This window comes from Rattus norvegicus, chromosome 11 (genome assembly GCF_021556685.1).
Source record: "Rattus norvegicus strain SHRSP/BbbUtx chromosome 11, alternate assembly SHRSP_T2T, whole genome shotgun sequence".
NCBI lineage: Eukaryota > Metazoa > Chordata > Mammalia > Rodentia > Muridae > Rattus > Rattus norvegicus.
The window spans coordinates 37,413,450-37,432,435 of record NC_141544.1 but is presented as its reverse complement, the minus strand read 5'-3'; the positions used below and the strand labels follow the sequence as shown (position 1 = coordinate 37,432,435).

Genomic DNA, 18,986 nt, shown 5'->3' with positions numbered 1-18,986 from the left:
TAATATTTGACAAAGTAAATTTCAAACCAAAACTAACCAGAAGTAACAGGGAAGGACATTACATGCTCATCAAAGGAATAATCTACCAAGAGAACATTTCAATTCTGAATGTCTATGTGGCAAGCACAAGGACAACCAACTTTGTAAAAGAAACTACTTAGCTTCAATCACATATTGACCCTCACACACCAATACTGTAAGCTGTCAGTACCCAACTCTTGCCAATAAGTAGATAGGTCATCCAGACAAAAACTAGTCAGAGAAATGCTAGAGTTAACTGACATCATAAACCAAATGGACCTAACAGCTATTTACAGAACATTTTATCTAAATACAAAAGAATATACTTTCTTCTCAGCACCTCACAGAACTGTCTCCAAAACTTAGACATAAAGCAATTCTCAATAGGTACAAGGAAATTGAAATAACACCCTATATCCTATCACACCTCCTCGGTTGAAAGCTGGATATCAACAACAACAGAATGCTACAAACTTTGTAGAAACTGAACAACTCAGTATTGAACAAAAAATGGATCAAGACAGGAATTACAAAAGAAACTAAAGACTTTCTAGAATTGAATGAAAATGAAAACACAACATACTAAATAGATATTTATAGACACAACGAAGGTTGTTCTAAAAGACAAGTTCATAGCACTAAGTGCCTACATTAAAAAAAAGAGAGAGATCTCATACTGGTAACAATAACAATCTTGGAAACTCTATAACCAAAGAAGAAATCACATTCAAAATATTAGATGGCAGGGGCTGGAGAGATGGCTCAGTGGTTAAGAGCACTGACTATTCTTGCAGAGGTCCTGAGTTCCATTCCCAGCAACCATATGGTGGCTCACAACCATCTGCAATGGGATGAGTTGCCCTCTTCTGGTGTGTCTGAAGACAGCTACAGAGTACCCATATACATAAAATAAATAATTTAAAAATATTAGATGGCAAGAAATAACCAAAGTCAGGCTCAAATCAATAAAATAGAAATAATACAATACAAAGACTCAATGAAACAAAGAGTTTGTTCTTTTAGAAAAGCAGTAACATTGGCAAACCCTTATCTAAATTAACTGAAAGGTAGAGAGAATTACAGACCAATTTCCCTTATGAACATAATGCAAAAATTCTAAATAAAATACTTGCAAACTAAACCCAGGAACACCTCAGAAAGATTACCCACCATGATCATGTAGACTTCATCCTAAAGATGCAGGGATGGATCTATAAAAGAAAATCAATAAATGTAATCATTTATATAAACAAACCGAACAGACAAAAAGTGAGGTCATTTCATTAGATGCAGAAAAGGCCTTTGACAAAATGGCCTTCATGATAAAGTCCTGGAGAGATTAGTGCATGATACAAGGGACATATCTAAACATAATAAAGGCAATTAACACCAAGCGTATAGTCCATATTAATTCAAAGCAATTCCACTAAAAGTGGGAATAAAACAAGGTTTTCAATATTCTCCATACCTATTGAAAATAATACTTGAAGTCAGTGAGAGCAGTAAAGCAAATGAAGGAGATCAAAGGACTGGAAAGGAAAAAAGTCAAACTATCTTTTTTGAAGTATATGTAAGTGACCCCCACAATTCTATTGGGAAACTCCAACAGCTGATGGTCACTTTCAGCAAAGTAGCTGGATATAAAATTAACTCATAAAACAGTCATCTTCTTATATTGTGTATATGTATATGTCTGTCTATCTATATCTATCTATCTATCTATCTATCTATCTATCTATCTATCTATCTATCTATCTATCTATCTATCTATCTATCTATCTATCTCACCCTGTATAAAACTCAAGTCTAAGTGAATCAAAGACTGCAACATAAATGAGGCACACCGAACCTAATAGAAGAGAAAATGGGGACTGTCATTGAATTCGTTGGCATAGGAAAAAACTTTCTGCACAGAACGCTGTTAGCCTAGGTACTAAGATAAACAATCACGGGACCTCATGAAACAAGAGCTCATCCATTGCTGGTGGTAGTGCAAACTTGGAGAGCTACTACGGAAATCAGTGTAGTGATTTCTCAAGAAGATGGGAATCGATTTACCTCAAGATCCAGCTATGTTATTCTTGGGCATGTACCCAAAGCACACTTCATCCTACCACATTGCTGCTCTACTCATAACAGCCAGAAACTAGAAATAACCTAGATGCCCTTCAACAGATGAATGGATGAAGAAGATGTGGTACATTCACACAATGGAAAATTTAAAAAATAACGAATTTTGCCAAGTAAATGTATGCAACTAGAAAATACTATCCTGAGTGAAGTAACCCAGACACAGAAAGACAAGTATGGTATGTATTCACTTATATGGGGATATTATCTGTTAAGTAAATGGTAACCAAGCTACAGTCCATAGAACTGTAGAGGTCATGTAGAGATTAAGAGACTGGGGTGGGGGTGGGAGAAAGAGATCTCCCTAAGAAAAGGATGTAATGTAGCTAGTCAATGGGTGAGGGACTGGAAAGAAGAATCAAGACTGAGGAGTGAAGAAATTCAGAAAAAGACATCTCAAATTAGGTCCATTTAAGAGGTAGTCTGAAAACCCAATACAGTAGAAGCTTTGTTAAATATAGATACATGTATGAAGGGGATCTCTCTTTGTTGGAGTTTTTGTTGCTATGAGGAGACATTATGACCATGACCTGGCAATACTTATGAAGGAAAACATTTAACTGGGGCTAGTTTGAAGCTCAGAGGGGTTCAGTCCATTATCTTTACAGCAGGAATCATGCAGGAAGACATGGTTCGGGAGAAGTAACTGAGAGTTTTACATCTGGATTGGTAGGTAGCAGATAGCCACTAGACCTAGCTTGAGCTTCTGAGACATCAAAGCTCACCCCCCCCAGTCATGCACTTCCTCCAACAAGTGCACACCTGCTCTAACAAGGCCACACCTCCTAATAGTGACCGAGCACTCAAACTCATGAGTCTAGAGAGGACATTCCTATTCAACCAACCACAGGCTCTAAATGAAGTCACCAAATAATGGGGGAGGCAAAGCCTCAACTAGGCATCTATGGAAGCTTCCAATATTGGGATTAGGTTATGCCTAATTGAGTTTTGGCCAAAGGAGTTTTCTCCGTACCTTCCTTTTTAATAATGTGTTACAAATGCTTATTTGATTGCTTTTTTTTTTAACGTTTTTTTTTTTAACTTGAGTATTTCTTATATACATTTCGAGTGTTATTCCCTTTCCCGGTTTCCGGGCAAACATCACCCTCCCCCCTCCCCTTCCTTATGGGTGTCCCCCTCCCAACCCTCCCCCCATTGCCGCCCTCCCCCCATAGACTAGTTCACTGGGGGTTCAGTCTTAGCAGGACCCAGGGCTTCCCCTTCCACTGGTGCTCTTACTAGGATATTCATTGCTACCTATGAGGTCAGAGTCCAGGGTCAGTCCATGTATAGTCTTTAGGTAGTGGCTTAGTCCCTGGAAGCTCTGGTTGCTTGGCATTGTTGTACATATGGGGTCTCAAGCCCCTTCAAGCTCTTCCAGTTCTTTCTCTGATTCCTTCAACTGGGGTCCTATTCTCAGTTCAGTGGTTTGCTGCTGGCATTTGCCTCTGTGTTGGCTGTATTCTGGCTGTGTCTCTCAGGAGAGATCTACATCCGGCTCCTGTCGGTCTGCACTTCTTTGCTTCATCCATCTTGTCTAATTGGATGGCTGTATATGCATGGGCCACATGTGGGGCAGGTTCTGAATGGGAGTTCCTTCAGTCTCTGTTTTAATCTTTGCCTCTCTATTCCCTGCCAAGGGTATTCTTGTTCCCCTTTTAAAGAAGGAGTGAAGCATTCACATTTTGATCATCCGTCTTGAGTTTCATTTGTTCTAGGCATCTAGGGTAATTAAGCATTTGGGCTAATAGCCACTTATCAATGAGTGCATACCATGTGTGTTTTTCTGTGATTGGGTTACCGCACTCAGGATGATATTTTCCACTTCCGAACATTTGCCTACGAATTTCATAAAGTCGTTGTTTTTGATAGCTGAGTAATATTCCATTGTGTAGATGTACCACATTTTCTGTATCCGTTTCTCTGTTGAAGGGCATCTGGGTTCTTTCCAGCTTCTGGCTATTATAAATAAGGCTGCGATGAACATAGTGGAGCACGTGTCTTTTTTATATGTTGGGGCATCTTTTGGGTATATGCCCAAGAGAGGTATAGCTGGATCCTCGCAGTTCAATGTCCAATTTTCTGAGGAACCTCCAGACTGATTTCCAGAATGGTTGTACCAGTCTGCAATCCCACCAACAATGGAGGAGTGTTCCTCTTTCTCCGCATCCTCGCCAGCATCTGCTGTCACCTGAGTTTTTGATCTTAGCCATTCTCACTGGTGTGAGGTGAAATCTCAGGGTTGTTTTGATTTGCATTTCCCTTATGACTAAAGATGTTGAATATTTCTTTAGGTGTTTCTCAGCCATTCGGCATTCCTCAGCTGTGAATTGTTTGTTTAGCTCCGAACCCCATTTTTTAATAGGGTTATTTGTCTCCCTGCGGTCTAACTTCTTGAGTTCTTTGTATATTTTGGATATAAGGCCTCTATCTGTTGTAGGATTGGTAAAGATCTTTTCCCAATCTGTTGGTTGCCATTTTGTCCTAACCACAGTGTCCTTTGCCTTACAGAAGCTTTGCAGTTTCATGAGATCCCATTTGTTGATTCTTGATCTTAGAGCATAAGCCATTGGTGTTTTGTTCAGGAAATTTTTTCCAGTGCCCATGTGTTCCAGATGCTTCCCTAGTTTTTCTTCTATTAGTTTGAGTGTGTCTGGTTCGATGTGGATGTCCTTGATCCACTTGGACTTAAGCTTTGTACAGGGTGATAAGCATGGATCGATCTGCATTCTTCTGCATGTTGACCTCCAGTTGAACCAGCACCATTTGCTGAAAATGCTATCTTTTTTCCATTGGATGGTTTTGGCTCCTTTGTCAAAAATCAAGTGACCATAGGTGTGTGGGTTCATTTCTGGGTCTTCAATTCTATTCCATTGGTCTATCTGTCTGTCTCTGTACCAATACCATGCAGTTTTTATCACTATTGCTCTGTAATACTGCTTGAGTTCAGGGATAGTGATTCCCCCTGAAGTCCTTTTATTGTTGAGGATAGTTTTAGCTATCCTGGGTTTTTTGTTATTCCAGATGAATTTGCAAATTGTTCTGTCTAACTCTTTGAAGAATTGGATTGGTATTTTGATGGGGATTGCATTGAATCTGTAGATCGCTTTTGGTAAAATGGCCATTTTTACTATATTAATCCTGCCAATCCATGAGCATGGGAGATCTTTCCATCTTCTGAGGTCTTCTTCCATTTCTTTCTTCAGAGTCTTGAAGTTCTTATTGTACAGATCTTTTACTTGCTTGGTTAAAGTCACACCGAGGTACTTTATATTATTTGGGTCTATTATGAAGGGTGTCATTTCCCTAATTTCTTTCTCGGCTTGTTTCTCTTTTGTGTAGAGGAAGGCTACTGATTTATTTGAGTTAATTTTATACCCAGCCACTTTGCTGTAGTTGTTTATCAGCTTTAGTAGTTCTCTGGTGGAACTTTTGGGATCACTTAAATATACTATCCTATCATCTGCAAATAGTGATATTTTGACTTCTTCTTTCCGATCTGTATCCCCTTGACCTCCTTTTGTTGTCTGATTGCTCTGGCTAGAACTTCAAGAACTATATTGAATAAGTAGGGAGAGAGTGGGCAGCCTTGTCTAGTCCCTGATTTTAGTGGAATTGCTTCAAGTTTCTCTCCATTTAGTTTAATGTTAGCAACTGGTTTGCTGTATATGGCTTTTACTATGTTTAGGTATGGGCCTTGAATTCCTATTCTTTCCAGGACTTTTATCATGAAGGGGTGTGAAATTTTGTCAAATGCTTTCTCAGCATCTAATGAAATGATCATGTGGTTTTGTTCTTTCAGTTTGTTTATATAATGGATCACGTTGATGGTTTTCCATATATTGAACCATCCCTGCATGCCTGGGATGAAGCCTACTTGATCATGATGGATGATTGTTTTGATGTGCTCTTGGATTTGGTTTGCCAGAATTTTATTGAGTATTTTTGCGTCGATATTCATAAGGGAAATTGGTCTGAAGTTCTCTTTCTTTGTTGGGTCTTTGTGTGGTTTAGGTATAAGAGTAATTGTGGCTTCATAGAAGGAATTCGGTAGTGATCCATCTGTTTCAATTTTGTGGAATAGTTTGGATAATATTGGTATGAGGTCTTCTATGAAGGTCTGATAGAATTCTGCACTAAATCCGTCTGGACCTGGGCTCTTTTTGGTTGGGAGACCTTTAATGACTGCTTCTATTTCCTTAGGAGTTATGGGGTTGTTTAACTGGTTTATCTGTTCCTGATTTAACTTCGGTACCTGGTATCTGTCTAGGAAATTGTCCATTTCCTGCAGATTTTCAAGTTTTGTTGAATATAGGTTTTTATAGTAAGATCTGATGATTTTTTGAATTTCCTCTGAATCTGTAGTTATGTCTCCCTTTTCATTTCTGATTTTGTTAATTTGGACGCACTCTCTGTGTCCTCTCGTTAGTCTGGCTAAGGGTTTATCTATCTTGTTGATTTTCTCAAAGAACCAACTTTTGGTTCTGTTGATTCTTTCTATGGTCCTTTTTGTTTCTACTTGGTTGATTTCAGCTCTGAGTTTAATTATTTCCTGCATTCTATTCCTCCTGGGTGTATGTGCTTCTTTTTGTTCTAGAGCTTTTAGCTGTGCTGTCAAGCCGCTGACATATGCTCTCTCCTGTTTCTTTCTGCAGGCACTCAGCGCTATGAGCTTTCCTCTTAGCACAGCTTTCATTGTGTCCCATAAGTTTGGGTATGTTGTACCTTCATTTTCATTAAATTCTAAAAAGTCTTTAATTTCTTTCTTTATTTCTTCCTTGACCAGGTTATCATTGAGTAGAGCATTGTTCAATTTCCACGTATATGTGGGCATTCTTCCCTTATTGTTATTGAAGACCATTTTTAGGCCGTGGTGGTCTGATAGCACGCCTGGGATTATTTCTATCTCTCTGTCCCTGTTAAGGCCCATTTTTTGACCAATTATATGGTCAATTTTGGAGAAAGTACCATGAGGAGCTGAGAAGAAGGTATATCCTTTTGCTTTAGGGTAGAATGTTCTATAAATATCTGTTAAGTCCATTTGGCTCATGACTTCTCTTAGTCTGTCTACGTCTCTGTTTAATTTCTGTTTCCATGATCTGTCCATTGATGAGAGTGGGGTGTTGAAATCTCCTACTATTATTGTGTGAGGTGCAATGTGTGTTTTGAGCTTTAGTAAGGTTTCTTTTATGTATGTAGGTGCCCTTGTATTTGGGGCATAGATATTTAGGATTGAGAGTTCATCTTGGTGGATTTTTCCTTTGATGAATATGAAGTGTCCTTCCTTATATTTTTTGATGAATTTTAGTTGAAAATTGATTTTATTTGATATTAGAATGGCTACTCCAGCTTGCTTCTTCCAACCATTTGCTTGGAAAGTTGTTTTCCAGCCTTTCACTCTGAGGTAGTGTCTGTCTTTGTCTCTGAGGTGTGTTTCCTGTAGGCAGCAGAATGCAGGGTCCTCGTTGCGTATCCAGTTTGTTAATCTATGTCTTTTTATTGGGGAGTTGAGGCCATTGATGTTGAGAGATATTAAGGAATAGTGATTATTGCTTCCTGTTATATTCATATTTGGATGTGAGGTTATGTTTGTGTGCTTTTCTTCTCTTTGTTTTGTTGCCAAGACGATTAGTTTCTTGCTTCTTCTAGGGTATAGCTTGCCTCCTTATGTTGGGCTTTACCATTTATTATCCTTTGTAGTGCTGGATTTGTAGAAAGATATTGTGTAAATTTGGTTTTGTCATGGAATATCTTGGTTTCTCCATCTATGTTAATTGAGAGTTTTGCAGGATACAGTAACCTGGGCTGGCATTTGTGTTCTCTTAGGGTCTGTATGACATCAGTCCAGGATCTTCTGGCCTTCATAGTTTCTGGCGAAAAGTCTGGTGTGATTCTGATAGGTCTCCCTTTATATGTTACTTGACCTTTTCCCCTTACTGCTTTTAATATTCTTTCTTTATTTTGTGTGTTTGGTGTTTTGACTATTATGTGACAGGAGGTGTTTCTTTTCTGGTCCAATCTATTTGGAGTTCTGTAGGCTTCTTGTATGCCTATGGGTATCTCTTTTTTTAGGTTAGGGAAGTTTTCTTCTATGATTTTGTTGAAGATATTTACTGGTCCTTTGAGCTGGGAGTCTTCACTCTCTTCTATACCTATTATCCTTAGGTTTGATCTTCTCATTGAGTCCTGGATTTCCTGTATATTTTGGACCAGTAGCTTTTTCTGCTTTACATTATCTTTGACAGTTGAGTCAATGATTTCTATGGAATCTTCTGCTCCTGAGATTCTCTCTTCCATCTCTTGTATTCTGTTAGTGAAGCTCGTATCTACAGCTCCGTGTCTCTTCTTTTGGTTTTCTATATCCAGGGTTGTTTCCATGTATTCTTTCTTGATTGCTTCTATTTCCATTTTTAATTCCTTCAACTGTTTGATTGTGTTTTCCTGGAATTCTTTCAGGGATTTTTGCGATTCCTCTCTGTAGGCTTCTACTTGTTCTCTAAGGGAGTTCTTCATGTCTTTCTTGAAGTCCTCCAGCATCATGGTCAAATATGATTTTGAAACTAGATCTTGCTTTTCTGGTGTGTTTGGATATTCCGTGTTTGCTTTGGTGGGAGAATTGGGCTCTGATGATTCCATGTAGTCTTGGTTTCTGTTGCTTGGGTTCCTGCGCTTGCCTCTCGCCATCAGATTATCTCTAGTGTTACTTTGTTCTGCTATTTCTGACAGTGGCTAGACTGTCCTATAAGCCTGTGTGTGAGGAGTGCTGTAGACCTGTTTTCCTGTTTTCTTTCAGCCAGTTATGGGGACAGAGTGTTCTGCTTTCGGGTGTGTAGTTCTTCCTCTCTAGAGGTCTTCAGCTGTTCCTGTTGGCCTGTGTCTGGAGTTCACCAGGCAGGTCACTTGCAGCAGAAAAGTTGGTCTTACCTGTGGTCCCGAGGCTCAAGTTTGTTCGTGGGGTGTTTTCCTCTGGTGTCAGAGATGTGTGCAGAGTGCTGTCTCTTCTGGTTTCCCAGGCGTGTCTGCCTCTCTGAAGGTTTAGCTCTCCCTCCCACGGGATTTGGGTGCAGAGAACTGTTTATCCGGTCTGTTTCCTTCAGGTTCTGGCGGTGTCTCAGACGCAGCGGTCCTGCCGCTCCTGGGCCCTCCCCCACGGGAACCCAGAGGCCTTGTACAGTTTCCTCTTGGGCCAGGGATGTGGGCAAGGGTGGTCAGTGTTGGTGGTCTCTTCCGCTCTGCAGCCTCAGGAGTGCCCACCTGACCAGGCGGTGGGTCTCTCTCCCACGGGGTCTGGGAGCAGAGAGCTGCTGTGGGCCGGGATCCGAGGGTGTGGGGCTCCCGGTAAACACAGGAGGTGCCCAGTCCTAGAGGAATTTTGCCTCTGTGTGCCCTGAGTTCACTAGGCAGGTCTCTTGCAGCATAAAAGTTGGTCTTACCTCTGGTCCCGAGGCTCACGTTCACTCACGGGGTGCTGCCCACGAGCTCTCTGCCTTGATTGCTGTTTGAATTAGATTTTAAGTCCTGTAGGGTCTGAAAATAGGTCAGAGTATGATTGACTACATGAGTTTTATTCTTCCCCCAAACTATTACAAAATATAAAACAACTATGAATAGAACTTAAAACATAATACACACACACACACACACACACACACACACACACATATATTTTGTGTAATAGGCTAGCAAAGATAGCTCAAACATCATAGAAATAAGCAAGGAGACTTCAAAAATTGGTTACAATTAATATGAAATTACGTAAGTTATTTCAGAACTGAATTTTCTGCTAAAAAGAACATTTCATGTAGTGTTTTAAAAATAAGGAAACTAATGTTAAAAGAAGGTATTTGGGAAAATCATCTGTTGGATTTGCGAGAGACAGAATTTACGTCTGGTACTGTAAATGTGGGAAAGCAGAAAACGAAATCCAAAAATGAGATACCAGGGAGACCATTGGCTCTAGGGAGGAACTTAATACTATTCTTTATACAATTTACAGCATATATATGTATACACACGTATATACATATTTATATTTATATTTCTACCCATAGACTCACCACTCTCAGCCTTCATCAGAAAGGAAGGTACCGGGAAAGTATCTTAGTTTTTCATCACGATGACAAATACTGAGATTACGAACTTAAGAAGATAAAAGTTCTATTTCTGATGAAGACTCTTTTCCCAGGGACTGCTAGTAAATGCAGACTCATGGTTGCACAAGGTGCTAAGGGTAAGTGTTAGTTAGTACCCAGTGCTCTATTCTCTAAGACTCAAGAAACACTAAGGAAAAGGGTCCAGGAAGAATCTCAGAGCCAGAAGGTAGGGAGGAGGGCTACAGAATGTTTTCTCTTGAGCAAGACCCACAGCCATTGTCAAAATAGCAGATATGGGTGCCTGCTCTGGGCCCATCAACACTCAGGTGTGGATGGAGGAGGGACTTAGGGATCCCTACCCCACACTGTGGACCGTTGGCTATTGATAGATTCAGGGAGAGGAAATCATTGCCTTCAGCTGTGTACCTACTGATGACCTCACCAGTATTCGATGAATAATTTGGCAAGGAATTGTTGCTTTCACAGTAAGGGATCTTCAAACACTGAGCATGAAGATTATCACGACCACAAATGTATGAAGATTTGTTATTGTGGCAGTAATAATTTCTTGCCAAGATATTATCCTATACTATACTTTAACTAAAATACTAAACATTGGGGGTGGGACATTGACAAAATGATTCTTTAAAATGAATACTTTGTAAGGTTTAAATAATTAAAATAGCATTGTACTATGCATGCTGGTATAGAAAAAAGTGTGTTGAGGAGCTGGAAAGTGATGAACACCAGGTTAGGGGTAGGCTATCTCTGGGAGTGTGTGCTGCAGGGAAAAGGCAGGATGGAGGAAGATGTTCAGCTAGTATTTGCATGCTCATTCTTGTGTTTCACTGTAAAATAATTAACATATGCCAAGGGACCATACACTATAATATGTGTATATTCCAGTAATTATGACTTACCAAGAATTACAGAGAATCCAATTTGATGTGCCCAGGTCCCTTATTAAAATGTAGTGAGTGAGACTTTGCACTGTAGGTGGAATTGGAATGGAGGAATTGTGTATTTGTAGGGGGTGGTTAAGGAGATGTTTATGAATTGAGTTCGTGCCTTGGGCTGGCGAGATGGCTCAGCTGGTAAAGGTGCTCGATACCAAAGTTAATGATTTGATTTCAATCCCCGAGACCCACATTGGAAGGAGAGAATTGATTCCTGAGTGTATTCCTTTGACCTACACACAGTCTCTGTGGCATGCATTGCATGTTCACATGCACTAAATTCATACGCATGTACATACATATGTACACATTTTAAAGCAGAGCTTGTGGGTTGGAGAGATGGCTCAGCGGTTAAGAGCACCGCCTGCTCTTCCAGAGGTTCTGAGTTCAATTCCCAGCAGCCACACGGTGGCTCACAACCATCTGTAATGGAATCTGACGCCCTCTTCTGGCGTGTCTGAAGACAGCTACAGTGTACTTGTATACATTAAATAAATAAACTTTTAAAAAAATGAACAAAAAACCCCCAGAACTTGTTTGTTCTTAGTAAGGTATAGGGTAAAAATAGAAATAAAAACACTCACAGAAACAATAGGAAGTCCTGAATTGATATACGTTAACTTTAAGTAACATAGGAAAAAATTTATAGTAGTTAATCATTCTCACTTAATACTTAAGAGAGTTTATTATTTTCATTTCTATTAAATTGATATTTCACTAAAAGATTATTTTGAGACAAAGTTAGCTTTGCTCTGGTCTTCCACAACTAAAATAAATAATTTTAGGTTAATTTTACTTAAGTTGAAAAATATGGATATATTAAACAAGTCACATAAGGAAATATTTATGTAGTAGAAAAGAATGTAAAGGATTTTCGTAGTGTCAAAAAACACTGATGTGTTTTTTTGTGGCCAGCGGGGTCTTGATCCATGCCAGAAAAATACTCCACCATTATACTTGCCATATTCCTCATACCTCAGACTATCCACCTAATAGGCCTTTCCTAATACTGTGTAGGTCTTCAAATTGTTTCATTAAACTTGCAATCTCTTGGGGTCATTCATTCATTCATTCATTCATTTTATAGAATCCATAATTGTTTTTTTAACTAATGTCTACATATCTGGATACGCAGATGAGCAGGTGGTGAACTTTTATTCTTTGAGACACAATCTTTTATTTTCTGCATGCTGTTCCTTTCTCTCTTTCCTTTTCTCCTCCTCTCTTAGGTTGTTCCTTTCTTTGTGGCTCCCATACTTTCTAGTTCTGTTTAGAATTTTGTTCTTCTCTGATAGAATGTGGTCATGTCCTTGCGTCAGTGTCCACCCTTGACATATTTAACTTCTTCTCTGCTCTATGATTTTGGTATGTTATGACCCATTTACCTTGTTGGTGCTACTTTTTATAGCACCAAAAGATAAATTATGGGAACCAGGAGACAGCTCCACTTATTGGAACATTTGAACTCTACAGTTTCTTATAAAAGAATAAACTGGTAGCCAATCTACATAGTTGAAGCTTTGCTTGCTTCTAGTCTAGTATGGTCTGGTCTGGTCTGGTCTAGTCTAGAGTCTAGACTAGTCTATTTGTCTAGTCTAGTCTAGTTCTAGTCTAGTTCTATTCTATTCTATTCTATTCTATTCTATTCTATTCTATTCTATTCTATTCTATTCTATTCTATCTCATCCCGTCCCGTCCCGTCCCGTCCCGTCCCGTCCCATCCCATCCCATCCTATCTTATGGGAAAATACCTTTGCACTGTTGGTGGACGACTCAATTGGCATGCATAGTCCTGGATCTTGTCTAATGACAGAGTTCATCAACTCCTCTCTAGAAATCATGGTTTTCCAGAGCCAGAACAGAAGGACTGTGTGGTTATCACCCTTTCATTCAGTACATTTAGATGTGAAGTGTGGTAGGCAGGCATGATGCTCTCCTATAATCCTCTCCATGTTGACCTCACCCAATCCTTTAAGAAGCTGCGTAGATCAAAACGAGGAAGAAGGAAGAAGTCTTCCCTTCTCTGACTCACTCCTAGAGCTCAGACACTGGCTATATGCTACTTTGAGATGGAAATTTACACCATTAGTTACTCTATTTCTTCCAACGTTGACTGGACCTTCTACAATCAGTTCTGATGCGTAAGCCTCAGACTCAGACAAAACTACATCATAAGTATTCCTAGAGCTTAGACTCCCCAGTTATGTCAACCAATTTCTGTTGTCTCTGCCTCTTCTTTCTCCATCTGTTCTTCTATCCCTCCATTATAACAAATAACTTATATTTACATATACGTACAATATGATTATTTTCCATTTATTTGTAACTTATACTGAAAACGGCTAGTGATGCAGTTTAGTAGTACAGTGTTTGCTGCACAAAGTTTGAAGTTCTGTCTCTAGTACTGCAAAAGAAAAAATAATGAAATTATAGGTTAGAACATGTCTTAAATATCCTGGAGGAAGAAACTTTCATTAGTAGCATCATCTTAACTTTTGAGGAGACTACAAAAGAGTATCTTCAGGTCTTCCTTTTGATTACACAGAGATAAAAATTAGAATGCAGATATGATTTCCTTTAAGTGTCAGGAGTTTGTGTTGGTCTTTCAATTTTTCATGGCATGGAAGTTTTTTTTAGAACATGTACTTTATATCAGACACATTAGTAGATGCAGTGGAGTTAATAATGAACAAGGAACATATTGTCCCTGACTGTTGATGGAGTTGTGACAGTCTAATAGAGTAAGTTTGGTTGAATTAGAGCAATGAGGATGGATTTTCATTGCTGGGATACATATGTACTTAAGGCTGGGCCAGGTGGATTTTGGACTGCTAGACTAATCTAGCTTTCCCATCAACACTTGCTGTAAATAGGTGTTGTAAAGTGGAAAATCTATGAGTGGAATATTAAGTGGGAAACTGAATTCGGTCAGTAGTCAGGAAGTCTTCTCTGAGGAATGCTGAGAGACAGACAGTGAGTAGTGGTTGGTTATGCAAGAGAGAAGGGGCCCCAGAAGGGACCCACAAGATAAAGAGCGTGCTGGTGGGTGACTGGTGAATGCTTAGCATAGAGGTAGAGTAATGGTTTGAATGAGAATGACCCCATAGGCGCATATACTTGAATGAGTGATCCCCAGTTCATGGAACTGTTCAGAAAGGATTAGGAAGCATTGGAGGAGGTAAATTACAGTAGGTGAGCTTTGAGGTCTCAAAAGTCATGCCATTCCCAGTTAATATTCAGCTAAACAGCAATTCTCCCACCATAACAACCTTAATTTCTGTTGCCATACAATGTGGCCAAAACATTGACATTTCCAAGGAATGGGAACATGGACATCATTGGAGACCAACTGCCCACTGCATGATCCCTGGTTCTCTGTGTCTTGATTTTCATCACAGGCACACACACACACACACACACACACACACACACACACACACACACACATGCACACGCACACACACGCACACGCACAGCACACGTAACACACACGGCTGATTTCGTGTTTTGTAGCTGATGTCTCTATTGTCTAGGACATCCTCCTCATCTTTGCCTCTATTTCTGTGTCACCTCATGGATGATCTCACCACTTGCCCAGCCGAGTCCCAGCTGATGTTTTCTGATACGGGTTTTCCGTGGTCTGTTACTAACTGTAATTTTCAATTCTAGACACAGCTCATTTTGCCTCTAACAGGTTAGCTTTTCCTTGATGTTGAAGGTTACGTGGTTAAAATGTAGCATTCCTGTCAGTGAATGATCGTAACGTCCCTGTCCGTGAGTGATCGTAACGTTCCTGTTCCAGCAGGAAGGTTAGACATCGTCCTCTACTTGGTGCTCTGTAGTTTTAGCCATTGTTCTTTAAATCTCAGGACCTGCTCACACATCCATCTTTTGGTCAGTTAGCTTCAGCACAGTTACAGATCCAGAGGATGCGCATTATCACGCCGTGTTTTAAGTGTGCAAAGGGTTTAAAATCAAAGACATGACTATTATTTTGGTTAGAGGAAAATTTAAATAATTTTATAGAAAAAGGAAATGCCCTGCAACTATGTGGAAACAGCAAACAACCTCTCAGCTTATACTTACATTCACGACAAATACACTGAACATCTTATGCAAAAAAAAGAAAATCACCAAGCTTACGGATGACACTGCTCAAGGGATGAGAGATATTTTGTTAACATAAGTAAACTGTTTTATTTAACTCTATTAAAATTCCTGGGCTTGCCATAAATGAGAAATAAGGCCCAACAGCACAGAGGTGAGGCCAGCTTTCAACAATGGCAACATGAACAATTAAGGTTTATTCTCTTTAATGAGAGCTATTACTCATTTTCTTAACATTTTCCTTCGTAACAAAATGTATTGATGTTCATTCCTAAGTTAAGTTAAAAATCAAATTGTTGCAGACCAAAGTGAAATAGGCAGAAAGTGTTAAAAAATGTTTATCTTCTTCTACTAAACAATCTACTTTCAAAGTTCTTTAGAATGTGAAATACTTCAGTGAAGAGTAAGAGGTGGTAAAAGTAATAAAATGATATACACTTAGAGTTTTGGAAAAATATCTTTTGATATATATAATATCAAATATATATATATATACATATATATATTCATTTTACATCCCTTTCATTGCCTCCCTCTCAGTGGACCCTTTCTCCCATCCACTCCTCTTCTCCTCTGCGTGGGTGAGGTCCCCCTTGGTATACCCTCATCCTAGTACATCAAGTCTCTTTGAGGCTAGGTGCATCCTCTCATACTGAGGCCAGACAAGGAAAATCTCTATTTTTTTTAAAAAGTGTTTTGTTGTTGTGTGACTGTGAATGTGTCTTGTGTGGATGTTCAGATTCCGTGGCACATAGAAGTCAGAGAACTTCCAGAAATACATCTCTGTCTCTCTTAATGTGAGACCCAGGGATCAGATTCAGGCCAATCAGACTGGCAGAGCAACCATTCCTTCAATAGCCACTCCATGCCCCCCATTTCTACTTTTTTTTGACTTACCACACTGTCTATAGAAAAAATATGTATATCTTAGGAAGTACTGATTAAAAAATAACAGACTTGGTTTTAGTTTTTCTTCTTTTGAAATCTGATCTGAAATGTAAGAAACGTAAGAAGGCGGCTTGCCCTATCCTGACATACTGGCAACAACCTACTCAAATTGATTATATTTAAAAAGGAATACAAGCAGTGCCATGGGAGGGGGGTTGTTTCACACTGTGTCACAGTAACGAGAAGAATGTTGGTCATATTTCCTGTAATGTCCCAAGACTGAATGTGACATATTTGAATTTAGAGACAGTACAGACTGAGAATGGGCAACCAATGTGTTTTTTGTGCTAAGGAATGGGAGGCTGGTTTAGATTTTGAGACATGCTTCAGAGAGCAATGTGGGTGGGGAGTTTTTTTTTCTCACAAAGAATTATCCACTTACAATGTGCTCAGATTATTTTTTCTTTAATTCAAGATGGTCCCTTGATTTTAGGGACACACGGGATCTCGCACTGTCTTTGATCTATTCAGAATTTCTACCCTGCCTCTCTTATGCTTTAGCCTGAGCTGTATCATGCCATAAACTGAAGCATTTATAGGATCAAATACAAAATGACTTTTAAAACATAGTAGAAAAGTTGCTTTGGTGATAAGCCCTTTTGGCAAGATTTGAAGATTTTTTTTTTATTTTGGGAGTCTTTTTTTTTAATTTATATTGCTTTGTTGGGGCATTTTTTTTTACATTTTTATTAAATTGGGTATTTCTTATTTTCATTTCAAATGTTATTCCCTTTCCCGGTTTCCTGTCCATCAGCCTCCTAACCCCTCCTTCTCCCTTTCTCTATGGGTGTTCCCCTCCACATCCATTCCCCCATTACCATCACCCAACATTCCCCTATACTGGGGGTCCAACCTTGGCAGGACAAAGGGCTTCCCTTTCCACTGTGCCCCAACAAGGCTATTCACTGCTAGCTATGCAGTTGGAGCCCAGGGTCAGTCCATGTATAGTCTTTAGGTAGTGGTTTAGTCCCTGGAAGCTCTGGTTGCTTGGCATTGTTGTACATATGGGGTCGCAAGCCCCTTCAGCTCTTCCAGTTCTTTCTCTAATTCCTCCAACGGGGGTCCCGTTCTCAGTTCAGTGGTTTGCTGCTGGCATTCGCCTCTGTATTTGACATGCTTTGGCTGTGTATCTCAGGAGAGATCTATATCCGGTTCCTGTCGGCCTGCACCTCTTAGCTTCATCCATCTTATCTAGTTTTGGTGGCTGTATATATATTGGCTATCATGTAGTATTCACAGGAGGAAAAGACTTCCTAAGTAAAGAAACTAGATGCCCTATAGAGTACTTGTGAATTTTTGGGCATGTGCATTAAAACATTTACAGTGGAAAATGAGTACCTAGAGACTGGCGTTTGACGTTAACCTAGGATGAGCCGGATGTCTCAGTGGGTGAAGGCGGATGTCACACAAGACTGGTGTTTGGGTTTGGTCCCTGGTACCCACATATGTGGAAGAAGACAACCATTTCAGTTGTCTTCTGACCATCACCTGTGTGGTCTGGCTGCCCCTCCACACCATGTGCTCTTTTATACATAATAACTAAATAAAAATTAAAGAGAAGTTAACTAATTGAAATGATTATCCCTTAGGTAACTTAAAACCCAAGTATAGAAAACTACATTCACTTTAGTGAACATTTAGAAGGCAGCACGAGGAACGAGAACCATCAAAGAAATACTGAGGGATAATGAATCTATTCACGTCGCACAGAAATCCAGCACAGCATTCATTCCTAAACCACGGGATTTAACGAATCTCACTTTTGAATCTCCATCACAGCCTGTTAACATTGAAAAACAGGTTTAGATCTTGGTCCTCTCCAAATAACCCTTCAGAATGTACTTAGTATAAAACAAGAGTTGTTAGATACAAATTTAGAGAGCCTAGTTATTTTAACTGAGACAGTCAGATACTGTAAGCAATGGTTTTTGTACATGCGTTAGTTTCTTTCTAAACTAATGGGCAGAAAAGTGTTTCTGTCATAGTAGGCATTATTTCCTCACTTAAAATATTTTATAAAAGGTCATTTGAACTTACTCGTAAGTGGAATTTTATAACGTACCATCTCATTAGCAAGCATGAGTCAACGTGGATTGTTACAAAGTCTGTAGAGTGAGTTGACTCTTCACAAACCGAAATACACATGGTCATAAATACACCGCACTCCCCACTTTAAAAAAAAACCCCAGAAAACAAAACAAAAACCGTGTCTAGACACAGTTACTTACTGAGTTTCTGTTTGATGTTTTAATTCCTGGAATGTAGGCAGGGCCATCTACCATATCTGTTGGACTACTGTGAGCCTCCCACGGTTCCAGGAACTTTCCTAAAGTTTTCATGTAAGTCTCAGAGGAAAGAAGAAAAGAAGGAAAGAAAATAAGAAAGGGATCATTACCCTCATGTTCTAGATAGAGAGAAGTGAGGTATCTGACGGAGGGGAAGGACACCGCTGTGTTACATATCATATTGAGAGTGGCAGAGGCCCACTGGACTAGAGAGCTGACTTTTTCTGAGCCTTGGTTGTTTCTGTACTGGTTGCCTACACATGGCTATGATAGCCTCCAGCTCCAGCCCCAGAATGGCCGACTGTTTCAGTTTTTACAAGAGAGGGGATTTCCTGGAATGCAGAGCTCTTAGTGCTAACTTGAAACAGTCCTGGGCGAAGTCACACTAGTTGGTCACGTTGAGTGTCTGTGTGGTAGCCTCTGTTCCAGATATATCATCTTCATTG

The 18,986-nt window shown here is 39.6% G+C and overlaps 1 long non-coding RNA gene across 1 annotated transcript; it reads right to left on the bottom strand.

Annotated features, from left to right (window-relative positions):
- Nucleotides 1-9,584: 9,584 nt before the first annotated feature.
- On the bottom strand, nucleotides 9,585-18,603 carry LOC148002484 (uncharacterized). The gene is made up of 3 exons (XR_015633219.1): nucleotides 18,484-18,603; nucleotides 13,499-13,604; nucleotides 9,585-9,678 (listed from the first exon to the last, which is right to left on the bottom strand). It is a non-coding gene; the product is annotated as an uncharacterized LOC148002484 (long non-coding RNA).
- Nucleotides 18,604-18,986: the final 383 nt, after the last annotated feature.